Genomic DNA, 27058 nt, shown 5'->3' on the forward strand with positions numbered 1-27058 from the left:
GAAGGAATGAAATTACAGATCCTTCTCCATCTCATGACCAGAGCACTGTTCAGCTCAGGGAATTCTCACTCAGTCCTTTGTTCAGGCAAAGGCAGAAATGCTGAGTGTGGGTCCCTTAAATTCACTGGAGTGCTGGAAATTCTTGGTGATGTATTTACTCCGTGGAATTTCCCAGGACCAAGCCAGTGTGTCCACAAACAGGTACATAATCTAATAAAGTAAATGGATTTTGCTTGATCTAGAATAGATAGGCACGGTACTGAGCTTTCAATATGTTGAAAGTTCCTGTTTGGGAACATCTGCCTTGAAATAACTTGTTTATTTTAATCAGGTTAAAAAGCAGAAAAGAACAATGACAGCAAATGGGAGCTATCAGGAAAGGGAAAGAGAATATACTGAGAAACAGAACTGAAACTTAACTGATAGGAAGGACAGGAAAGGAAACCGAATCTCAGCCAACAGCACAGTGAAAACAAAATCCTGATCCTCAGAGTGCCAGCAGGTAGGAGTTTAAGAGCTGGCATTATCAGAAATCAAACTTCCCGAAGTGATAAGAGTACTGGAAATGAACGAGCTGCCTGACCTTGTTAACTCATCTGAAAAAGGAAAAAGAACAGCCTGTGTCCACTTGATGAAGCACGGGGCATTAAGGCATGAGGCTTCAGGAGGGACTTAGGGAGCAGGAGCCTGGAGCATGTCCCTGGCCCTGTCCTATTGGCTCGTGTTCACATCTGGCCACCAGAGTTGCAGAGGAACTCATGTAAACCGAATCCCTGGGACAACAAGAGGGAAGCCCGAGAGGGAAAGGTTGGGCCACACTGCCTGCCTGGCTCAGAGGTGCCCTGGATGGCAGGCAGGTCAACAGAGGATATGCAGCAACGGAGTGAGGACCAAGAAACCGAGGTGAGGTGCACAGGGCATGGGGGCAGTGCACACAGGACCCTGACCTAAGAACAGCCCCAGTTGCTGACAAAGCTTCTAGATCGGTGTTTCTCGACCTGTGGGCTGTAACCCTTTCACAGGGATCGCCTAAGACCACCAGACAACACAGATATTTACATTGTGATTCATAACAGTTAGCAAAATTACAGTTATGAAGTAACAGTGGAAATATTTTTTCTGGTTGGGAGGTCACCACATGAGGAACTGTATTAAAGGGCCTCAGCATTAGGAAGGTTGAGCACCATTGATTTAGAGGGCTTTGCTCTCTCAGGGTGCTCCACCCACTCTGTCTGCTCCTCCCCCGCAGGCTCACTGAATTTTGCTGAACTCCCGAGGGGAAGGATTTGTCTCCCCTTTAGAGCTGAGTGTTCGAAGTTCTCAATCCCTGTGCAATGCCTGCAGAGCGCAGTTTAAATAGGGTCTTTTGTTTTCTTGAGTCTTTCTTTTTTCTATATTCTGGATATTAATCATGTATGTATGTCTAGCTGGCAAAGGCTCTCTCCAGCCCCGTGGGCTTCCTCTTTACTTTGATTGATTCTTTCCATAGTAGGCCAGACAGTTTTAGTTTTAGGAGGTCCCACTTGTCAGTTATTGGCCTTACTTACCAGGCAGAGGGTTCCTGCTCAGAGTGCCCTTCCCCACACCTGTATTATATAGGGCACTGCATAAAATATATCTTCTTCTAGCAGTTTCAAGTTTTTAGGTTTCTCATGAGTTCTTTGACCCAGTGAGAGTCAATTTTGGGGCAGGGTGATAGATACAGCTGTAATTTCATTCTTCTACATATGGACATTCAGTTTTCGCAGTGCAGTTTGTCTTGTCTCCCGTGTATATTTTTTGGCATCTTTGTCAAACCCCATGCACCTGCAGCTGTGTATACTTACGTTTGAGCCTTGTAAGCCAGTTTACGAAAACCAGTAGCTTTTCTATACACCAACAACGAACGTGCTGTGAAAGAGACAACGGACACACTCCCATTCAAGATAGCCTCTAAGAAAATAAGATAGGAATCGGCCTAACCAAAGAAGTGAAATGTCTCCAGAAAGAAAACTTTAACTCTCTGAGAGACCTAAAGAAAAACACTGAGAAAGGCACTAGAAAATGGAACCACCTTCCATGCTTATGGGTTGGTAGAATCAGTATTATGACAATGACCGATCTACCAAAACCAATGTATGGATTCAATATAGTCCCTGTCAAAATCCCTCCCCTACAACATTATTTATAGAATAAAAACCAGGGAGAAAACCCTAAAACTTACAGAGCACCACAAAAGACTGCAGGTAGTGAAAGCAATCCTGAGGAAAAAGAACAATGCTGGAAGGATGGCTGTTTAAGATTTCAAGATAAATTACAGAGCTGTGGTTATAAAAACAGTATGGCACAGGCACAAAATCAGGCAGAGCAATTAATATCTTTTAAGAGAGAGTCTCATAATTTCATCTTCTATGGGACTCTCCAAATTTCATAACCCACACTGGGTATGATGTCCTATTAACGGAAGGTTGGAGAAGGTGAAAAGAGAGACAAGTGTGTCATCTCTTCCTAAGCCGCAGTAAATGGCAGGACAAGGCCAGGCCTCCTGCACACTCAGACATAGCTTAGACTTGAAGGACTCTACTGAGAGCTTGTGAAATGGTAGGCCATTCTGTAGAGGAGGCTCCATGCTGGGCTTACATCCAAAGCTCAATACTTGGAGGCGGTCAAGGACCTGGCGCATACTGTCACAGTGTTTCTTCCCATTGTTTTGTTTTATAGAAGTAAAAATTGCACAGCATGAAAGCAACTATTTAAAGCGTAGAATTGAGTGGCATTTTAGTACACACCCTGTGTAGCGCAACAACTTGATATGATATGTTCACCTACCTCTAAAACACTGACATCTCTTCTAAAGGAAACCAGTCCCCACTCGGGAGCTGGTCCCTACTCCACCCACCCGAGCTCCTGCCAACCACAAGCTGGATCTGTTGTTGTTGTTGTTGTTTTTAGTGGATTCATCTATTCTTGACAGACTATACAAATAGAATTCTACATTTGGTGACATCTTAGGTTTGCCTTCTCTCACTTGACATGTTTTTTGAGGTTCACTCACATTCCAAGTGATGCATCGGACACTGAGGTTTTGGCATTCCAGTGTTATACAGGTATACATCTCAGATCTAGCTGGGCTCTGCCCCAGTACATCCATCACGAGGTAAGGCTTTTGTCAATTGAAAGTGAGTTTTGTATTACACATAACTTCATAGCTCGGCTACACGTTATGACATGGAGCATCTGTTGTTACCATGAAACTGACTAAAGAGCTGTGACTTGCTGCCACCACCCAGAAACTTAAGAGATGATCTGCCTGCATATAAGCCTCAGAACACAAGAGTTCACAGACGTTCATAGAAGCTCACAGAAGGCTTTCACACTAGAGTCAAAAATCCTAAATCAGTGGCTAGAGTGATTGTTCAGTAAAGCGATTTCCAGGTAAGCATGAAGATCTAAATTCAGTCCCCCTAGATTTGTATAACAAGCCAGTCATGAACACACATCTGTAATCCTAGTACTGGGAAGGCAGAGAGAGACAGAGCCTGCTGTTCAGCCAGTCTAACCAAATGAGCAAACTCCATTTTCATGATAGTTTATCTCAAGAAGAAGAAAAAAAACAACGAAGAGCAATTGACGAAGACATTCAACATTGACCTCTGGCCTGCATGTGTGTGTGTGTGTGTGTGTGTGTGTGTGTGTGTGCGCGTATCTACATGAACATGTATACGCACAGTGTTTTATCAGCCATCATCAAGCTGGTAATTGACTGCAGAAACCACATTTGGTTTATTCATTTACTCTGTTCATGATCATGTGAGCTATTTTATCCTTTGGCTATTGTCAGTAGTGCCACTGTGAACATTTGTGTGCAAGAACTAAAGCAGCTATTTCAGTGATTTTGGTGTGTATTTCTGGGAAGCTGGCTCTGTTGGAATCCTATGTTGACCTTTCTGAAGAATTGTAAATGTTGTTTGTTTTTTGTTTGTTTGTTTTTGCAGAGTAGTTAAATCATTTTCCATCCATACCAGGAATGTCTAGGGGGCTCCTTTTCCCCATGCCTTTGACAGCACTTGACATCTCCCATTCTCCTTAATGGGAGCCATCTTAGTGATTATGAAGTGTGTCTTCTTGTGGCCTTAAAATACTTTGTATATTTTTGAGACTCTAATCATTTCTCTTTCTCTTTCTCTCACACACACCTAAATGCATAAGTGCTTGCTTAGTCCATATTATGCTACTTGTATGTATATTATCAGGGATAACCATTTGGTAGTAGTTAGCCAATTGCTGTGTTTTCCCTGAGAAAGACTATTTCTCTAGTTCTCGTTGTTTCCTAGCCGCCTGTAGTTCTTTGTGTAGGGCTGAGAGCTCACAGGCTTTCCCCGTCCACTTCAGCATGTCTTTGTCGTCATCCTTGTGCAGCTCTCATTTGGGCAGTCATGTTAATAAGATTTTATGGATGTAGCTTCTAACATTCCTAGGAGACACAATCTCACAGCAAACTCCCCAATCCTCTGGCTCTTACAATCTTTCCATTTCCTCTTCAGCAATGTTCCCTATGCCTTTAGGTACGGGCATGTTTTGTAGATGTACCCACTGGGAGTGGGCTCTACAATTCTGCATTTTGGTTGGTTGCAGTTTTCTGCAATGGCCTCCATCTGCTGCAAAGAAGTTTTGTTCAGGAAGAGTGAAGACTACACTTATCTGAGGGTATAAAGCCAGATGTTTAGAGATTCTTGTCAGGGATTATGCTGGTTTAGTAATGTGGTGGTTGTAAGTTCTCTTTCAAGACCTTCGATAACCTCGGGTAGTTAGCTAGATTTCCAGAACCAGGCGTGCTTTTCCTCTTGCTGAGCAGATCTTAAGGACAGTTAGAGAGGTGTTGGTTACCATCAAGGTATTTGTGCCACTATTGTGCTCCTAAGATTTTTGTGCCATGTTGGTCACTGTTGTCATTCCTACGAGTCACATCTGAGTAGGTTAGTGGTTGCTTCCCTCCATTGAAAGCCTGCATGGTGCCTTCTGGTCCTATGAAAGCTAGTCCTCAGGGAGGAGCCTTCCAGACCAGCTCCAACTCAGGGATCTCTGAGACCTGCTGCAGGATATTTGATCCCATTGTGAACCCCCAAACCGTGAACTGTAAATCACTGTTTCTTGTTTGATGTGGTTGAGCCCTACCACATACCCTTAATCCAAGAACTTTTTATTGTAAACAGGTGATTATGGTGTGGTTCACCCAGCCCCAGCACACGCCTTTCATCAAAAAGCTTTCTGTAAACAGGATTTAATAAACTTAACTCTATGTCAAGAAGCTGAGCAAGAAGCCAACAGGCATTAAAGAGTAGGAGGGACTTTGAGTTGAGGGGTATTTAAAACAGCATGAAGAAGTAGAAAAAGCTTTTAGCTCAAGCTCTGGTCTTAGCTTAGACTTCAGCAACTCGACTCCCTGGATTTTGGGGCTTAGAGCTAGCAAGCCTTCAGCCTTGGGTTTTTGGTCTTTTGCTCGGGGGTTGTCAGTTGAGCTAGTGAGCTTTTTGGGTTTTTCCATCTAGACCTCGGCTGTGTAGGAAGGTCATCTGGGTTCTTTCTCTACCTCTCTGAGTTAGCATGTTATCACCCCATCATCTGGCACCTGAGTCTTCGTTGGTAAAACAGAACAGTTGGGATTTTCATTTTTATAAACAACAGGGACTTATTCTGAAGCCTGTGGTTTCTTCAACAAGAGAGACAAAGCCTCCACCCCTGGGAAGTAACCAAAGGTAAAAGCAGTTGATTGTACATTTTGGGAGTCTCTTGATCAACTGTGACCAACAACTTAAAAGAGGGATTCTCATAACTGATACTGAGTTTTGTTTTTTTGTTTTTTTTTTTTTGTCTGATGATCTTTGGCTCTTAGAGGGAACATTGTCAGCCCAGATGGGACATTTTCCTTTAAACTGTATGTGTGTGTGTGTGTTTATATACTGACTTAACTGTATTGTAAGTATTTTTAGGTAGACAGTGAATAGTATGGTTCCTCATGACTTTTCCAGACGTTTTTGCTGTTATTTTACTCTCCTCCCTTTTTCTTCCATGCACATGGGTGTGGGTGTGTATGTGTGAGTGCGAGTGTGCACACGCACATGCACTTTGGAGCTTGTGTTGATGACAGTTCTCTCCTTCTGGGTCAGAGGGATTGAACCCAGGCTGTCCCTTGGCAGTAAGCACCTTTAGGACTAAATCTCAAGGTCACTCAGCAGCATTTCTTTGGAGACCAACGTGGGTTGAGGTAGGACAGAGACGGGGTCCACAGGGCACGAGGCCCTGCTTGCTATTGGCACAGAGACTCGGACTTTCGATGAAATGGCCTCCAGCTCACTCCAGGGCATGGATCTTTCCTTCAGGATTGTCCTCCTGAGTGGCTCTTGCTGTCCTGATGCTGTGACGGCCTCTAAGCCTCGGGGACACAAGGTTTCATGCGGTGCAGGGACAGAGCTTGACTTGAACAGGACAGATGGTGTGGCCTGTTGTGGAGGGAGGACCAGCAGGGCTTCTCAGCAGGCTGTGTGGGCGGACAGAGGAGCTAGCCCTGACAGGTTCTTGAACTCCAGCAGGTGGGGCATGGTCTGTATGTAAAAGGCAAAAAACGAACTCTGCTCCAATTAGCTACCCGCCACCGTGACACCAGTCCACAGACTGGAGGCACGAATCTGACAGGAAACCTCCCAGTGTTTCGCTCCTCAACCACAGGCGGTTTGCCTTTCTTTATAAGACGGGCCCCACTCTTCAAAGAATAGTCATGTTCTTGGGCCCACTCAGCTCAGCCAGGACATGGGACTCGAACCTACGGTGAGGAAACCGATTCTTGCTCCAGGTCCAGCCAGCAGCCCCCTGGGAACAGAATAGCTGCATGGGAGCGGGGGTGGGGGGCGCTGTTCTTGAGGCCTGGGTCCTCAGCGTACAGTGGGGACCAGGCTGGGATTAGCTGGTCTCAGAGGTCTTGTGCTGGCAACAGGACCATTTCACGGCCGCCTGGGGGTGAGTGCTTTACAATGTGCGCCTTTCTTTTTCTGGTCCAGTCTCATTTGCGTTTCACGGCAAACCTCTGGAGTCCCCGTAAGAGGAAACCGTTCAACCACCGCCTAGCTCCCTGCCTTAGGTGGGATTGCGGCAGCCAGTCTCCTTTTGAGGTGACTGTGTTTGCACCCTAACATTCTTCAAAATGCATTCAATTTTAATTAGACAGTCAAAATTTCTCCCGGAAAAAAAAAAAAAAAAAAAAAGATCAGAGAACTCAAAGGGGACGAAGCAAGTGTTTTAGCTGTGACGGGAAGTTCCTCCATCCAACTGCTGCAGCCCTGGCAGATGGGGTAGGAGACGATGCCGGTTCTGCTGCTGACCCCACCCAGCGTCTCACATTTGAAACACATTTGCTCTGGGGACAGAGGGGCTCAGCGTGCTTCCTGGAACGGTTTCCTGAGCAGTGAGCCCCACGCAGGAATGGGTTATGGTGTGGTGCCCTGGGCTGGGCGCTGGCTTCCGGTACAAGCGCCAGAAGCCACGGGTGCCATGGGAAACCAGCAAGACCAGCCCTGCCCCCATCGCTCTCTGATCGGCTCCTGGGTGGCATTTACAAACCTTCCTTAGAGCTGGGCAGCACAGCCAGGCACATGGGGAGTGCTGGGTAACTGCGGAGGAAAATCTGTCAGCCCGTTTACAGACTCCTCCCACTCGCCTGTTAGGTCTTGAGCAATGAAGGATCCAGGACAGAACTATCGATCCCCTGGGTGCAGGTAGATAGAGAGGTGTCAGTCGGTATTGGAGGGAGGCCGGCTCTCAAAGGGAAGAGTTTGGAGGGGACTCCACGGTTTATCAAAATGTTAGGAAGCTCATTCCGAGGGCAATGAGTGAAAAATAGAGAGAAAGCCAAATTCTCCTAAGGACAGCAGCATCATGGTGAGAACTTGCGGGAGAGGCTTGCTCAGTCCCAGCTAGAAGAAGAGCAAATGCACAGTCGGGATTTCTGGCCCAGAACCTGTGATTTCTACCCCGAAGTTTAAACAGGTACAGAAACTCTGATTCAGGAATTCTGCTTCTATATTTTGTCCCACACATTAACCACTTCCATAAAGGCAGGCACACACACACACACACACACACACACACACATGTCAACATAGTGTCTTGAAACAGTAAAACATTTACAACAGTGAAAACTAAGAACTCATGAGATAGTACTCATACAGCTAGTATTTAGTGATATATTTTTTTGTGGAAATATGTTGCTAATACTGCTGTAGTGATTTATCATTACATACACACATATATGTAGCTACATATATTTGGAGCTTATGTAAAAATACTACTGACATGCATTTCTCAAGGGGGTGGCAGTACAACTACCTTGAACTTTGATTCCCCTCCCCCCCGAATTTTCAGCTATGGATACATAGGATAACAATAACTATAGCATTAAGGACTGATGAGAATGTGCTTCACTGGACACTAAAACATTGGCCTTTCTTCCTCCCAAACTGCTCGGCCAGGGGCAGCTTCCCTGGCTGGATGTCATGAAGGAAGGCTGGAATAGAAGGCTAGAGCCACATGCGGCTATGGGAACTGTTGTTTCACACGCGGATAGTCTATCATCCCATGTTGGGCTGGTGATGCCTCAGAAACCAGTAAATCAGAAATAACTTTTTGTTTTGTTTTGTTTTGTTTTTTGTTTGTTTGTTTTTTGAGACAGGGTTTCTCTGTGTAACAGAGCTCCAGCTGTCCTAGACTCACGTTGTAGACCAGCCTGGCCTTGAACTCACAGAGATCCTCCTGCCTCTGCAGCCCAAGTGCTGGGGTTAAAGGCATGTGCCACCATGCCCAGCTCAGAAATAACATTTTTAAGTTGTTTGTAAAGCTTTTGTTAGTGGTGATGATAAGACTGTCTTTTAAAATTAAAGAAAAATCATATTCTTAGCCTGGTATGGTTATATACACTTTTCATTCTAGCTCTTGGGAGACAAGAAGGCAGAGGTATTGAAAGTTTGAGGCTACCCTGAGCTATAGAGCAAGATCCTATTGAAAAAGAAAGAAAGAAAAAAAGAAAGGACGAGAACTCATATTTTTAATATTTACCTCTTTGCCTCTTAGATGAGCAATAACTTGAAAATTGGAATATTCTCATTTTGCTCCCCACTTTCTCACCCAATAGTTTTCTCTATCTCTGGCCCATTGGGTACAGTGGACAGTCCAGGAGCTTTTATGTTTCTTGCTCCAGAGCCCAGAAGTGTGCTTGCCACATACCAGACACTCACTGTGTGAGCCTACTTCATTATTAATTTTTAATTACAGACCTCCGTTTTGAGAGCAGGGATTGTCATGGAGCGCTGGCTAACCTGGGACTCACTACTTTGCCAAGGCTGACCTTCATCAATTAGTCATCCTGTGCTGAGTCCTGGGTGCTCAGACCAAAGGTATGCACGACCATGCCTAGCTCCATGGGCAGTTCTGAATGCCTAGATGCATGCTAATAGAGTGGAACAGAATAAGCAAGCTGGGAGCTGCAAACAAATGCTTCTGCTGCATTCATAATAATTACTCTCAAAACACAAATCTGTAAGCAGAATTCCTAGACAAAATCTCATATTTCCATGTAACTAAAATTTTCAAGTAATTAGCTCTCTTTAAAAATCAGGTATGACATTTATAAGTCATACAAATAATTGAATATTTATTTTTATTTCACTTATGTACATGTATGTCTTCAAGTAGGGATATACACCTAAGTGAAGATGCCCTTCAGAGGTCAGAGGCATCAAATTCCTCTGAAGCTGGAATTACAGGTAGCCCAACTCCAGTACTGGGAAATCTAGTCCTCTGCAAGAGCAATCTATATTCTTAGGTGCTGAGCCAGCTTTCCAGCCCTGGAAATCATGTATGTTAAACGAGAACTTCCAGATGTGATGGTGCACACCTGTAGCCCTACCACTTGACAGAGGCAGTATCTCCGTGAGTTCAGGCCAGCCTGGTCTACCTAGAGCCTACCTCAAAAGAATAAAAAAACATAATAAGTTAAAAAAAATACTGGACAGATGTGGTGACACATCCTATAATCTTAACACTTGGGAGGCTAAGGCAGGAAGACTGAAAGACTGAGGAGAGCCTAGGCCATGTAGAGAGACCTTGTCCAAAAAGAAATAAGTAACAGATTGTTTCTTCATGGAAACTGAATCTTCTGTGCTGGAAACTGACATCTGTCCTGAGGTAAGTCATGTGATTCTGAGGCTTGGCTTTTCTCATCTCTAAAATTGTACAATGAGATTAGATTCTACTGCATTTCCCTCCTAACTCAAAATATTTAAAATTAATTCAAGTTATTAGGTTGTTTATAATTTCATGTTATTCTATTTACCTTTAAATTTTTATTAGTTTAATTTCGAGGTGGAGTTTCACTGTGTGGTCTATACTGGTCTAGGACTCTCTATGTGTCCGAGGCTGAGCTTGAACTTTCAGTCTCCCTGCTCCAATTCCCAGAGTTCTAGGACTACAGACTGCATCAGAATCACTAGCCAGCCTTTATTCTCTAACCTCTTTCACACTTCATCTCTATTTCTCACTTCTCAATATGTAGATCTTGGAGTTTTTTCCTGTCTCTAATTTTTATCCTGGCTAAAAATCTCAACTTCTCGAGCACCGTGGCACGTGTCGCTACAACCCTTTTCAACACCCAAAGTTTCTGTGTGCCTGCTCTAAACACCTCAGCATCAGGTCGTATGTTATGATCTGAACACATAGTTCATATTTTGTAGGACAGTTATGACCACACAATAAATATTTCATGGCCATTTATTAATCACGGTGCACAAAAGCATGACGTTCTTTGTTCTTTCATTTTATGCAACAAAATTCTATTGCAAACTAGGCACTGAGACATCCTAAGCATGAGACATCAGTGACCAAGCCTCGTCATGGAATTCATATGCAGGGCCATCTCTTTTTACTCCAGTGACATAGATTTTAAGTCTCTTCAAGTCCTTGAGCTCCACAGCCATGAGACACGGTAACCCAGGATTAGAAGCATTCATGAGGACTGGGGAGATGGACTAGTGGGTAAAGTGCTTGCTAGGCAGGCGGAGAGACAGAGGTTCCGATCTCCACAATCCAAGTAAAAGCCCAGCCGATGCGGCAGCCACTAGTAATCCAACACTTGGGAGGCAGAGACAGAAAGCTCTCAGGCAAGCAGGCAAGCTAGACTGCTTAAATTGTCGGCCTTCAGGTTCAGCAAGCACGCAATGTCTCAGTAAATAAAGTAGATCTTGACTTGAACACTAACATCAACTTTGGGGTTCCACACACATGTACCCATGCATGCATACCACATGCACACGCACAGGGAAATATATTAGACAATCATTACATCTGTATTGACTATTTATATTCTTTTATTCCTTTTCCTTATTCTCTAAATAACACAGCATAATATCTATGCACATTTCTATAGAACTTGTTATTAACCGAAACCTATGAGAAGATGAGTGACAGCTATATGCAATACCATACTTTTTATATAAAGGTCTGGACTGGTCACAGATGTTTGCTACCCTTGGTGGTCTTGAAACCAGAGACCCTCTGAAATCAAGGAATGAGGGCACGGTGCACCCAATTTATTCGATGTATGCTGTTGTTTCTATGTGGTACTGCTGCTGTTTCAAAACAGCTAATTCAGGGTGAAGAGATGATGGTCAGTGGTTGAGAGACATGCTACTCTTACAGGGGACCCAAGTCTTATTCCAAACACCCGTGTCAGGTGGCTTGCAAGCTCCTGCAAAGCTCCAAAAAAAATAAAGCCCCAAAGGCTCTGAAGCCCTCTTCTCAAGTCTCTGCACACCCACACGCATGGGCTTATAACTTCACCAAACACTGGTTAACTAAAAAGAAAAAAAAAAAAAAACAACTTTTAAAAAGTGGCAAATGTATCTGAAAAGGCCCTTATGTTGGGGCGAAACAAGGGGGCAGAACAGGAGATGTGTCATGGCTGCAGGCAACCCTTCTTCATCCTTCGCTCAGTTCAACGTTTACAGCTCGGGTAACCATCTGCTCCCTTTTGACATGTTCCGTAGTGTGCTTTATGGACAAAAGTGGTTTTGGGTTTTTTTTGTTTTTTTTTTTTTTTTTTTTGTTTGTTTGTTTGTTTTTTAAAGAAGTGGTGCTCAAACCTCTTTATACTCCTGAAAATAATTCCTCACTTGCCGGAGCCTGCTGGTGGCAGAGTGGAACAGTTCCTGAGTGGGGAGTGAGGATGGAGAGAAAATAAAAATAACACACCACACATGAGATCTCTTCTAGAGGGCTGCCAGTAGAAACTGTCACACACCGGTTCGTTCTACAATCCCTTTTTAGAGTCAGAGCAAAGCACCTCGATACAACGAAGGGGTTCATGGGGAAGTCAAAGGTGTTTACCTCGACTTGGCAAAACACCCTGCCTATCCCCGTCTCCAGGTGAAGGCCAGGGTGAAAACAAGCAGCTCTCCACACTCATCTGTTTGGGTTACATAGTTCAATCATTGTCTCTCCTATTATAAACTTATTTGTTTCATATATATATGAGGAAGGCTCTAACGTAGCATACGCTGCTCACAAACTCACCACAGAGCCGAGGACAACCCTGAGCAGAAACTTCTGCTTCTGCCTCCTGAGTGCTAGATTACGAGTGTGCCCCATCGCAGCTGGTGCATGTGCTAGCACTCAAATTCAGCGTTTGCACCTGCCATGTAAGCACTCTCCCAACTGAGCTATATTCCCCAGCCCCTGCATTATAAATTTACAATAAATGTTTATTAAATCAGTTAAGAGTAATGTATTTTCATGAAAATAGCTTTTTTTTTTCAGGTCTCTTTAACATCAGGTTTACTGATGTAACCATGGGTTCTTAAAAAGTCATTTGTTGTAATATATTGTTCCAGTTTAAGCGTGGGAAAATTATCTCATCTAGATGATGTGTTTGGAAAAGAGGAAAATTTTCCCATCTTTCCTACATATTTCATACATTTGAAATCTTGTCAAAAGCAGAACAGGAGCAATTCCTTAAGTTTAGTTGAAATGTGGAATCTGAAACTGTAGAAGTCTAATTTTGCCCTCTTGGTAACACTAACTCAAGGGCCAGCCTTGCCATGTGAGTGGATATTTTATCCCTGCCCAGATAGAACTGCATATCTTGTATGGATCACTGATTATTGACTTCTGCAGGTCCACGCATTGATTCACTTCCTCAAAAGCCACATTCATCATATCATACAAATCTCATCTGTAAAATCTTCTCATAGTGCAACAATATTTAGAGAAAGAGCCTCTAATAGGGTAAGTAGTTAAAAGAGACCCTTACAGTGGTCCCTTTTCCACTCCAACTGTTGTCCTTATATGCCCACCTCTGGCCAGTAATGTCAAGCCCTGCTTTAAAACTGTGCATGAGCTGGGGAGCATTCATCATGTGGGCTGGAGCAGAGCAACCATGTCTGCTTCTGAGAGGATTCTTCAGGTGTGGATCCACAAGAGAGAAAAGCCTTTCAAAAGGGAATGTGATGACTGTGACAGGAAGCTTGTCAGTAGCAGTGACCGAAAGAAACACTCTCATGTCCACACCAGTGACAAATCCTACTACTGAAAGATTTGAGGCTGTGACAAATCCCACACTCACCCAAGCTCTCTGAGGAAGTAATGACGGTTCACTGCCTTCTCCAGGAGCCCTTGGCTACTCATCAGTGAGAACTCCAGGGAGAGACCCTTTGTCCCCTATGCAGGACCCAACCAGGATTTGATCCAGCACTCTGTCCCTTCTGGTGAGCAACCTCAGTGAGTGGTGCCTTTGCCAGGCCGCTGGACCCCCGCCGCCTCCACACACCTTCCAGCAACGAAAACCCTTTCAGTCAGAAGGAGAGAAAATGTATGGGGATACTGAAGCTGTGCAGACCACACATTAGAATTACTACTATTAAGTGAGATGATATAGAAGTCCTTGGGTCATACACGTCCTAACCTGAGCCTGGGACAAACTGGTGACTCAGACTTGCCTCCAGGTCTAATTAGCCCTGTTTATTCAGTATGAAGCCCTATGGTGTTTAATTTGTTTAATTTAATTTAATTAAAACATTTGGGTTTTTTCTTCTGTTTTAAAAAACAAACAGAACATGTTTGTGATCCAGAGCTGAGAAGGCAGAGACAGACAAATCTCTCAGGGCTGGCTGGCTGCCAGCTTAGAGCCTGAGGAAAGAAAAGGAATGGTGTGGAATGCTTACTTCCAGGCATGACCTGGCTACTGGGCCTGTCAGCATCCTGTCATGGAAGGGAAAGCTCATAGGGAGGGCTTATCCCTCTCTAAGGATGTATGTGCTGTTGATGGTTGCTAGGGGTGGGGGTGGAGAAAAAGACCTGTCCATCAATGGTGTAACCACTGGTAAGGTGGCCAGGCTCCTGTAAGCCAAGCCCTCCCACACCCCATAAGCAGCCCTAATGAAATTTGCTGGGTCACCAAACATTATATACAATTCATATATTTATATATATGTTCATATTTCTCACACACACGCACACATATGACATATATGAAAGTAGAAGTGCCGCTATTTGGAAAGATGAAGGCTGTAGGGAGTGAGAAGGAGACAAGACAGCATCAGAGCCTGTGCATCTGTGTCATAACAAACCCATTATTATGCATATAAAAAGTAATAAACATTCATGGCAAGATAGTTTTGTAGGGGAAGGTACTTACCACCAGTCCTGATGACCTGAGTTTGGTTGGTGGAATCCAAATGGCGGTAGGTGAAAAATAATTCCCTCAAATTGTTTTCTGGCCTCCACATGTGTGACATGCCACATGTGTACAACCCCAAATAAATAAATGATTAAATAAATGTAATAAAAATAAATGTAAAAGTTAAAACAGGACTAAGGGTGAAGATCAGTGGTAGAGTGCTTGCCTGGTATAAGCGAGACCTCGGCTTCAATTTCTAGCACTGAAAAAAAAAGTAATAGCAAACAAATAAAAAGCAACCAATCTGGAATTGTACATCGGTGGGGGTGGGGGGCGGTGCTGGTAGACCTGGAGGCGGAGTGTATAGGAAAATGAGTGGAGGAATTAATTAAGATGTACACTGTCAATTCATTGTGTGTGGGGGGTGTGTACAGAGAGAGAGAGAGAGAAAGAAAGAAAGAAAGAGAGAGAATTTCTTCACTGTAAAACACATAATAGTTGCATTGCCACCAGATCCTAGACTGTGCTATATCCAAAAGTCTATAAAAACCACAAAAACAAACAAACAAACAAAATGCTTTAATTTCTAAAATTTATTGTTTTAATTCCTATGGTTTTATTACTGATCTTATGGTAATGTGATATTTTCGTGCAGTATTGTTTCTTCGGTGATTTAAAAAGAGAAATAAGGGCTGGAGAGTTGGCTCGGAGGTTAAGAGCACTGGCTGCTCTTCCAGAAGTCTGGAGTTCAATTCCCAGCAACCACATGGTGGCTCACAACCATCTATAGTGAGGTCTTGAGCCTTCATCTGGCATGTGAGCATACAGAACGTTGTATAGACGATAAATAAATCTTTTAAAAAATAAAAGGAGAAATAAAAGTCGAGCAAAGTGCAGCCACCTTAATATAGCTCCATTCGTCGTACTGCTTTGATCGGAGACATGGAGAGGAGCTGCTGAGACAGATGTGTGGCACACTGTGATCTTCTCTACACCTCAAGTAATCACGGGCTTCTTTTCCCTCTCTGGCCGTTTTGTTGTCATTGTTTTGTTTTTAAATTGGTAACTTCAGATCTGCCTTACCGTATCTAAACGTATTGAGTAATAAGGAGCTATGCCTTGCTCATGAGGTTTTTTTTGGCTATGCCAACATGCACAATGAAATCTGAGGGGGGTTAGGGTGGCAGCCTGCTTTAAGGTTAAAAACAAAACCAAAGAGGCCGGGTGGTGGTGGCACATGCCTTTACACCCAGCAGTTGGGAGGCAGAGTCAGGGGGATCTCTGTGAGTTTGAGGCCAACCTGATCTACAAAATGAGTTCCAGGAGAGCCAGGGTTGTTACACAGAGAAACAACATCAACGAAAACAACCAATCAGCCAAACAAACAAAACATGAAAGGCCACGCAAACCCCTCCTTTATGCCTCTATTAGCCACCCGTTTGTTTTTGTCTTTAAAGAAGGTCTTTATTTTCAATGCGTTTTTTCACTTGTGCCTTGAGCACTGCACCCTCTTCCATTTGGAACTGACCATGTGCAGCGGGTGCTTTATTCCATATGGAAAAGTTGCTACGCATGTTAAACCTTAAAAGGTTTATAGTTCCCACCGAATACTGATGGATGCGAAACCTTTGCCAGAGCTGTCAAGCCATACAAAGGGCCAAGGACCCAGGACAGTAACTCCTAGTTATGTTCTTTCGGTACAGCACACTTCCCATGATAACTGTAGCATCAGAAACATCAGAGACGTACACTAAAAAGTACTAGTTTATCCTTAGGGACCCTGAAACACGCCCAACCGCAGGCTTTGTAGAAATTTTCTCTGTGTGCTGAGAGTGGCTGATGTAGTCTTGTCATTGTTAATAACTGTCTGTGAATTATTTTATTTGTATAGTTTTTTTAATTAATTCATTTTTATAGATTCTTCTTTATCCCCCTGGAACAGTTCAAAGCATATCAAAGAAATATATTAGACATTTTGGTGAAAGTTTGTCATTTATAACCCATAGTTTATTTAATAAAAAGAGAAAAGAAAACAAGAATATATGAAATATATATTAAGCTTCCTTGAATGGATAAAGTAATGTGAAACACCGAGATGCTTCCTGCATTTCCTTTTGCGTCATGTTGACAAGAATACCTAGTTTATAGAAATACTGCTAGTACAATGCCTGGCTCTCTTACTTGGAAACCTTTCAATGTTCTCCTCAGATTGTCATAGTAAATATGGCACATGCAGACCCATAACTTGAATATAAAATATTCACATTCTACATTAAAAAAAAAAGGAAGCCAGGTATTATGGCACAGAAATGCCAGCCCAGAAATTGAGGGACCAAAGCAGGACTATAAAGTCAAGGCTTGCCAGGACTACAGAGTGACCTCAAGGCTAGTTTGGACAACTTAGTGAGATTTGGCCTCAAAATAAAAGGTAGGAACATGGCTAGGGACATACATAGCTCAGTGGCGGAGTACTCGCCTGTCATGCTCTAGGCCACAGCATTACACACAGAAAACAACACGCTGATACAAGGCCAGGGTGAAGAAGGAAGAGACAGCAAGATAGCCGCTGCCCAGGAGTTGAGGAAAGGCCTCGGAGAAAACCAGCCCTCACAGCATCTCACCCTTGGACATCTTGTGAGAAAGTCTGTTTCTGTTGTTCGGCCACCCCGTCTGAGATGTTTTGCTTCAGCAGCTCTGAGAAATGAATATAAAACCTCTCACCGAATCCTCTCTCAGATGACTGTTGTACCACGTGTCCCTTGAAAGCCAGCTCTGCTTCTCTGGTGGGTCAGCTCAAGCACAGGTAAGTTTCTTACTGCTCTTCAGGCTGAGCTGGCTAGCCCCACTTAATACTTGAGTCAGTATCTGTCCACAGTCTCAGTGCATCAGGCCACCACAGATCTGCTTGTTTGATGAATTATGAGGAGGCCTTTGAGTGTGTCTAGCAATTCATTTTCTGTTCCACAACCTCAGTGCCAGTGCAGGGCTCAGTAATGGATATTTAAATAGCAAATAAACTGAGGCAGCACAATGATTAGTGTCTATCCTTTGCTGGTATCCAGCAGCAACAACCCCACTTCTAGTACCAGTCTCTGTACCAGCAGCCCTCTGAGTCCAACTGCACTTCCACTCTGATGGATGTGTGTCCCCGCACCTCCTGGCCCAAAGTAATAACTTCCTGTGTAGTATTAGTTGAGATATCATGTTAGCAACTTATCACAATGTGAAAACATGCTGTTTTTCCCTGTAGTACATATTAAGCCCTGAACCACACTTAATCTTTTACTGGGCACAGTCTGAAAGAAAATAAATTTAACTTCCCACTAATATGACACATATTCTTTAAATACATACATAATGCATTTCAATTACGCTCTCTCCGAGACATTCAGGCAAAGTTATAGTTTTGTGTGTCAGTAAATTTATTCATTAATTTTACAAATACCCACTAAATGCTTCTTATGGTGCCAGAATAATTTTGATGCTAAGGATAAAGCAATGAACTAGATTGATTGCTTTGGTATAAAACTCAGTGGTGCATCTTGTTTTAAAACCGTCACACAAAAAGCTTTAATAAAATACATTAAGTATCTTTCAATAAATTTTGCAGTTGAAAAGTAATGGAAATATTTTAAAATTACAGTGCAATAAAGTTCAAAATTAAACACAAATTAGAGTGCTATTTGTGGAACTTGCTTCTTTTAAGTCATAGTTCAAAATGGAAGTCACATTTTTTTTTCACTCAGTAACCATCTTCCCATTTCTCCCCTTTACACTTTTACTTCTGCCATCTGTGGGATCAAACACAACCATGGTGTCCTGAGGTCCCTGTGGTTGGGAAGTCCTATTTTTTTTTCTTTTTTATTATGAGTTACATTTTATTAACTCTGTATCCTAGCCATGTCCCCATTCCTCATTCCCTCCCAGTCCCTCCCTCCCTCCCTCATCTCCACCATGCCCCTTTCCAAGTCCACTGATGGGGGGACCTCCTCCCCATTCATCTGATCCTGTTTTATCAGGTATCTTCAGGACTGGCTGCAAAGCCCTCCTCTGTGGCCTAACAGGACTGCTCCTCCCTTCGGGGGTGGGGAGACCAAAGAGCCAGTCACTGAGTTCCTGTTAGAAATAGTCCCTGTTCCCCTCACTTTGGGAAACCAATTGGTTACTGAGCTACCACAGGCTACATCTGAGTGGAGGTTCTAGGTTATATCCATACATGGTCCTTGGTTGAATGTCAGTCTCAGAAAAGACCCTGTGGGAAGTCCTATTAAGGGGACCTACCTTTCCAGGCCTCCCCAATCTTTTTTCTTTAAAGCTGGAGGGGGAGGTTTCTCTTTTTTTATCCTGACTCATTTTGCTGTTCCTTTCTCCTGAGAGCCTGAGGCATATTTGCCAGGCAAGTGTGACACTGTCTTGCCTGTTCCATCTCCACGCTCTGCTCAGACTGTTAGCTCAGCCAGCCCCAGCACCACTAACTCCAGATCTTCCCTTTCCCCTGACTTCTACATCTCCAACACATCCAGCTGGTGCAAGGAGGGCCTATATTTATCTGTGAGACACGCTGTAAGACAGGCAGAGTAAGAGAAGATGAAAAACATACATTTTGAACATATAGAGATTTTAAAAGAGGATGAGGTCATAAAATAAGAAGGAATTAACTATCAAATACCAGGAAGGAATTAACTATCAGATACACTGTGGAAGAATGCACGGTTCTCTGCTTTATGAATAGTCCCACCTCCCCTCCAATCCCTAAACTCTGCTTTGGAATACTCTTATTTCACTGTGTGGTAGGTAGTGCTTTGTGGGGCTTGTTCTCAGCTTGTATCTATATCTTCAGCATTCAGCACAGTGCTGAGAAAAAGGTTGGTGCTCAGTAAGAACTTATTAGTAGGAAACAGATGGTGCTCAATAAACGCTTATCAGTAGGATGGAAAAACATTGTTTCTGAAAGAAGACAGAGAGAAAGAAGTGCATTGTGATCTTAAAAAAATTACACAGACAATGCAGAGAGCCTCCCGGGATATCTTCTGTACCCTCTGACTTTTGGAAAAGGCACTGAATATAGCACAGTGATGGAGTGGGGGCTGGGTAGAAAATGGGATGAGAATGCAGATGATGAATTTTAGAGTAGTGTTTTTCACTCCCACATCCCCTTTAGGCTGTAGGAATGAAAACAAGTGTGAACAAGTGTGAACAGCTTTTAAAGTTGCCAGAAACTATCTTGGAGATTTTTTTTTCTTTAAATAGAAACCACTCCACGGATTTGCATGTCATTCACACAGAGGCCATGCTAATATTCTCCACAGTGCGCCAACTTAAGCATGCTGGCTGTTGAGGCAAGCATGCTCCTGGGATATTTGAAGAATGAAAGATGAGCAAAAGAGTAAGCAGAAACTGATAACTGAGTAAGACTTGTAAGAGAAAGGGCTCTCAGCATCATCACCCTCCATCAGCAAACAGGAAACACTCTGAAACTGAAGCGCTTCAGAGCCGGGTGCTCATGACTAGACTGAGGAAGCCAATGAGGGCCGCAGACAATGAGCTATGACATTCTGGGTTCACCACAATTAGCAGAGCACCTCCGTCAGTACAAGATTTCCCAAAGGGTTAGTATTCTGTTAACGTGGAGGAAGACAGAATTCAAGATTTTTATATCTTCTGAAACAGATGGTTATAATTTAAACTTCACGAAATATGGGTGGGGGGAGGAAAGCAATCAAAAACCTGAAAGTCCCAGTTTCTTGTTTTCCAGGCCAAAGCCTGCAGGATGGTTGTATAAATAGTTCTGAGACTCTCATCTATTTTTCTTCCTTCCTGGAGATAATCTGCAGAGTGTCTGTCTGGACACATCTAATGGTTAGCCAGATGGTGTTTCCAGGATCACTTTTTCTAGAAGCCCAAGATCTCATCAGGTGCAATGGGGTGATCTCAAGAGAGTGGAGGGAAAACAGGAAAAAAGCCATGGAATGAAGTGGGGAGAGGATAGGCCACAGGAAACATATTGAATTCTAAAGACAACAGTTGAGGGCAAGACCAGAGAACCCTTACGTGTGTTGAATTTCCCACAGCGCTCACACAGCATTGCTCTGAGCCCATCTGAAACTCCACCAGCTTGTCTCAGCTGTGGCGCACGTGTCATTCAAGAGTCTATAAACATTTCATAGCCAGAACTGCTGGCTGCAAGGTTTTCCTAACTGAAGTCAGATAGATTGCAAAGCAGCCATGGCACAGGCAGGTGCAGGCTCAGCTCATGCTGCCGACAGACCTTCGCGTCTTCCGTGCGGTGCTGCTTTTACAGAAAGGCAGAATGTGGGAGTTACTGGGTCATGGCAGCTGCCACCAAGATCTCAGAGAAAGGTTGGGAAGCCAGGCGGTGTGCTATAGTGTTGAAGTCCCTGTAAGGTAACTCCTAACGAGGTGATACAGGATGGAGTTGTGAAAATGAAGCTGAAGCTGCAGTGAAGTCCCCAGGAGGGTAGAAGTTCCAGCAACAGGTGAATTATCCAGAAAAACCTTTAAGCAGAATGCAAAGGAAGACCAACAGAGCAGCTGCATGGACTAAGAACATCCAGCCCATACTACAATCCACAGACCTAAATGACGAGGACCCTAGGGTTATCTGGGAAGTTTGTAACAACTTCCTCCTTCACCTCACCTCTTCATCCTATAGTTTTTATCTTTCAAGCTCTGCAATTTTTTTTGACGGGGTGGGGGGGATGGGGAGGCTCTCATCCTGTAGCCCAGCTGACCTGAAACTCACTATGTAGCCAATGCTAGCCTTGAACTTAGATACTTAAATCCCTTCTTCCTTCTCTTCATTGCTGCAATTACAGGAATACACCACCACTCCACTCATAGCTGGACTTGAACTTTTGATCAATGCTGCAATGGTTAATCTTAAAGACAGAATGATACTTTTGCATTGTGAGAAGGACATGGACCTTCCGGGTCAAGGCTGGATGCAATGGCTTGAAGGCTGAAGGCCCCTGTGATAACTAATCTTGATAGTGAAATACCATAGAAATACCATAGATCACCATAGAAACAGAATGGATGGAAATGGGGGGGTGGAGTTGTGGCGGGGATTCTGGAGCTCACTGAGAAGCCTGTCTTGTGTGTGACTCCAGGTTTAGTGAGAAACCCTGCCTCAAAAAATAAGATGAATAGCTGGGGATGTAGCTTAGTGGTGGCATATGTAGCTCGCCTCACATGTATGAGGCCTTAAATTCAGTTCCAAGTACTGATGTTGATGATGATAATGTTAATAATAGCAACAGCAATAATGTGGAGAGTAACAGAAGATACTCAACCTTGATGTTAACTTTTGTCCTCCAAATGTACACACCCTCCTTGAATCCCACCCACAGCCACACAAAAAGAAGAAAAGAAAAAAAAAGAACCTATGGCTCTTGGAATAATGTTCTTGTGGAATGTATACAATTTACCCTTGTTCATTCAAATGCTGATTTTTCTACCTCACTGTCTGCTTTCAATCTGGACATTGCACTGTAATGCTTATTGTAAGCATCACCTGCCTCAAGTCTATGTAAACATACCACCATGTCTTCTCTGTATTGTCAATAAAACAACCGACCAATGCTGAGCAATGGAGAGACTAGGGTGGGACGTCCTGGTCCGGAGGGGAGGAGAAAGGAGTAGGAGGAGAGATACAAGAGGAGAGGACAGGGAACGTCAGGAGAAATGAACCAAACCTAAGTATGACCAAAAAGCAAGTATAATGTGGGAAATCTGAGTGGGAGGAAGCTATGCAGGCTTGGATGTTTAGGATGGAGTAATTGTTGCCCAGCATTGTGTTCTAGGTTAATTAAGTAAATCCTAGTTTCTATGTGGTGATTTGTGTATACAGCTGGTTTAGGAATAATTACTGTTTAACTAAAAGATAAATCAATATGAAATATTAACAATTTCAACATTCGGCTGAGATAAACACATATAGGGAATACGGAGAATCTATTTGGTGAAAGTATAACAGAATTTTCCCCAATTCTGAAGAACAAAAATGGATATCCAAGAACTAGTCACTTGTAAAAATTGACAGGGAAGAATGATACAGTGTAGCTAAGATATATTAGCTGATTTTTTTTTTTATTTCAACAAAACACCATGAACAAGGCAATTTATAAGAGAAAGAGATTATTTGGGCTTAATATTTTCAAGGAATAAGAGTCTCTCTCTAGGTGGATAGGCTTTGCAGGAGAAACAGCAGCTGAGAGCTCAGATCTGGAAGTGCAAGCACAGGTAGGGTGAACTGGGAATGGTACATGGGTCTAAGCCTCAAAACCAACCCCAAGTCACATATTTTCTCCAGCAAGAACATAACCTCCTTGATCTATCCAAACAGGGCCATCAGCTGGGTACCAAATAGTCAAATGCTTGAGACTATCTTACTCAAACCACCACACAAGATAAATATAAAAAAATACAAAGCAAAGATGCAATATTAAAAGCCATAAAAGATGAACATACATTTATCTACCAAGGCAAATACGACAGACCCATCACCAGCAACCCTAACAGCCAGAAGAGCATGGGAGGGAATCGCCTGAGAGTACAGAGCTGCTGACAGAGATTGTCACATACAGCAAAGCTGTCTTTTAACATCAATGGAGAAATAAGGACATTTCAAGATAAACACAAACCAAGGCTGTCCATGGGCAGCAAGCTGGCACTGGCACAGATACTTAAAGGAACAGTATGCACATAGGATGAAGTCTGACAGTTTCACCATAAGAGAAAGGAGTATATAAACAAAAGAGAACTAGTAAGGAATCTATATGTTCAACACATTAAAACAGAAAACCCCTACTTCTAGTATAGAAGAAAGAAAAGAACAAGTAACCAGATCAAAAGTAATCTGATCAACCAGAAGGATAACCAGGAAAATTAAAGAAATTAATAAACATCTCACAATAGTAACTTTAAGTGCAAATGGCCTCAGCTCACCTGTAAAGACACATGGAATAGCTGGCTGGATTCAAAAACAAGATCCTGCTCCTCAAGATGGCTCCGCAGATACCAGCACTTGCCAGCAAGCCTAACGATCTGATCTTGATCGCTGGGACCCACTTGGTGGAAGAAGAGAACTGACTCAAACTGCCCTCTGACCTCCACATGTGTGCTGTGGCACATGTGATCTACATACATAAACACATGTGCACACATAATAAACTAAAAAGACAACAAGATCCAATTAAGCTCTAATTACCAACCACCATGTCTATTAGTAATCAAGTTTATATGACAGCCAAGTACTCAGGGTCCAGGCAGAAGGTATGGAAGTTCCTATTTTCCCAGGGCCACAGACAGTGATCAAACAATGACAACTATAGACAACTCATACATGTCACAGGAGAACTGCAGAGTGCCCTGGGATTGAAGAGCAGGAAGACCACCCAGTCAGAGGTTCTGGGACATCTCCCCAGGAAAATCTGTTACATAAAGATCTGAATGAAAAGTAGGACTACCCACGCCTAGAGATTGGGGGGAGACCCGTCTCTGATGCCAGGTATGGGAGATAGCCAGCATACAGTCTAAGACGTGAGACAGCTCAGACAGCCTGAGTTGAGGGAAGGCGCCTCAGAGCATATTGACACCAGGAGGTAGAGCTCGACAGGGGTCAGAACACGCGTGGGCCTTTTACAGCACGAGCTTGGATCTTCCGGGCCGTGGGAAGCAAAAGAAGAGTTTTCTTTTCTTTTTCTTTTCTTTTTTTCTTTCCTTTTCTTTTCTTTTTCTTTTTTTTTTCCACAGAATACCTTTGGATTTTCTTTTTTAATTTAATTTTTGTAATTTATTCACTTTACATACCAATTGTAGCCCGTCCCTTGTCTCCTCGCAGTCCCACCCCCCTTCCTCTTGCCCCCTATTTCCTTCCCCTCCCCTATTTCTCAGAAAGGGGGAGCTCTCCTTCCCTACCATATGACCCCAGCCTAACAAGTCTCATCAGTACTACCTGCATCCTCTTCCTCTGTGGCCTGACAAGGCCCCAGTACCAGAGGAAAGTGATGAAAAAGCAGGCAACAGAGTCCATGTCAGAGACAGCCCCTGCTCTCCTTACTTGGGAACCCAGATGGAGACCAAGTTGCCTATCAGCTATTTCTGAGCAGGGGGTCTAGGTCCTCTTCGTGCATGGTCCTTGGTTGGTGCATCAAGCTCTGCAGGCCCTCATGGGCCCAGATTTGTTGGTTCTGTTGGTCTTCTTATGGAGCTCCTGTTCCCTCTGGGTCCTTCTGTTCCCCCACTCTTTCCTATGACTTCCTGTGCTCTGCCCAAAGTTTGGCTGTGAGTCTCAGTTCTGCTTTGATCCCCTGCTGGGTGGAGTCTTCCGGAGGACATCTATGGTAGGCTCCCTCCTGTTCCCTCTCTTCAACTACTTCTGGTGTCTATTCTATTTGCCCTTCTGAATGAGAATTCAGCATTTTTCCTAGGGTCCTCCTTGCTGTTTAGCTTCTTTAGGTCTGTAGATTGTGGTATGGTTATCCAGTATTTTACGGCTAATATACGCTTATAAGTGAGTATATACCATGTGTGTCTGGCTCTGGGTTACCTCACTTGGGATGATCTTTTCTAGTTTCACCGATTTGCCTGCAAATCATGAAATCATGAAGAGTTTCAAGCAGGAACGTAAGCAATGCAGCCTGTTCCAATACACCTGAACTAATGCCTGCTCTTCCAAAGCCCCTGGAACTCCCTGCCACTGCTTTCTCTGCCTTACTGAGCAGGAAGGCATGAGTATCCGCATACTGTCATGGTTCTGCTAAGAACCTTGCTAGCCCCTAGCAGCCAGACTGCATAAACGGCGGTCCTAGGTTGTCATTTAGGGCTACCATCATCCAGCCCTCCTCCTAACTCATTGTTCCTGCAAACTCAACTGTTGCTAGTTCTGTATATTTCTACTGTCTTTCCATTATTGGCCCCAGACAATTTTCTCCACTTAAAAGCTTTTATTTCAATCTGGAAGTGTAGTTCTGCTGGCAGAGTAATTAGCTGGCATGAAGAAAGACCTGGCTGGGTTCAATCCCCAGTACCCCATAGACCAGGCATGGCTGTATACACCTGTAATCCCATCCCTGGGGAGATGGAGGCCAGAGGAGGTTCCTTGGCTATAAGATATAGGGCATTCTGGGATACATGAGACATTGTGTCAACACACACACACACACACACACATACACACAGATGTGTAGTCCATTTAGACTGCTGTGAATAAAACATCATTGAATGGAAATTTCTTATAGTTCAAAGGTTCGATAAATGTTCTATTTTCTTGATAAATTGTTTCCTTTACTGATATGGAATGGACCTTGACTTTTCTGCCTTCTTTTGGCTTGAAGTCTATTCCAGCAGTAAATAAAACATCTGTACCAGCTTGTTTGGGGTTTATACCCACTGGACAGATTGATTTCTATTGTTTGGCTCAGTTTGTGTCTTTGCCAGTTAGGTGAGTTTCTGAGACAACATGCTTGTTCTTCCCTAAAACAAACCTTACAAAACAAAGGTTGAAAAACTGAAAAAGCCCAAATTCTGGTAACTATTTTGTAAATGCAGTAGTTTTATTTGAGTGTGTGTGTGTTAGTCTGTGTGTGTGTGTGTATGTGTGTGTGTGCTGAGAAAGGACCTCACTTTGTTGCCTGGCTGGGACATAGAATGTAGACCAGGCTGACCTGGAACTTACAAAGATCAACCTGACCTTGTCTCCCAAGTGCTAGGATTAAAGGCTTGTGCCACCCTCCCCAGCTATAAATGCTTCTTGGGAGTGAGCCAGCTATGAATGTTTTGTGCGCCTGAGCCATACCCAACTCATTTAGGTGTTGTTTAAAGCTGCTCCCATTACATAAGGCCCAAGTTGAGTGACAGCAAGCCTGTAGAACCTAACGCTTTGGACTACCAAGCCAGGACTACCAAGCCAAGACTGGATTATCAAGCAGAGATTAACAAATTTTCTCTGTAAGGGAGACTTCAGGTTTACCACCCTTAGAGGTGGGTGAAGCTATGTGGCAGAGCTACAGAAGAGCTTATATTATGCTTTAATTTTCTACATGACTCATAGTTTCTATAAAGAATATACTTTATTTTAATCAGCAAAATAATGAGGATTATTAAAAAAACAGAAGTGTCTCACTAATTCTTTCTGTATTTTAATTTTCAAGTGATTTTTACTTTTGTAGGAAAAAAAATTCTAACCTTGCTATTCAGAGCTATTATCTTCCTGGTTTTGAGAACACAGCAAAATAACCCTAAAGCAGCCAAGTGCAGCCCTGGCTCCCATCTTCCTGCCCCAGGGGAACTAGGTTTCTCTGCTGTTTGGAACCTGGCTTTAGATTCTGAGTTCAAACAATA

General features: G+C 43.4%; 1 long non-coding RNA gene across 1 annotated transcript in view; it reads left to right on the forward strand.

Annotated features, from left to right (window-relative positions):
- The first annotated feature begins 485 nt into the window (after positions 1-485).
- LOC132648930 (uncharacterized) overlaps positions 486-27058 on the forward strand; it is a 31534-nt gene continuing 4961 nt past the window's right edge. The window contains exon 1 of the long non-coding RNA XR_009587323.1: positions 486-903. This is a non-coding gene — a long non-coding RNA (uncharacterized LOC132648930). The remainder of the gene's footprint in view (positions 904-27058) is intronic.

The sequence above is a fragment of the Meriones unguiculatus genome, chromosome 18 (assembly GCF_030254825.1).
Source record: "Meriones unguiculatus strain TT.TT164.6M chromosome 18, Bangor_MerUng_6.1, whole genome shotgun sequence".
NCBI lineage: Eukaryota > Metazoa > Chordata > Mammalia > Rodentia > Muridae > Meriones > Meriones unguiculatus.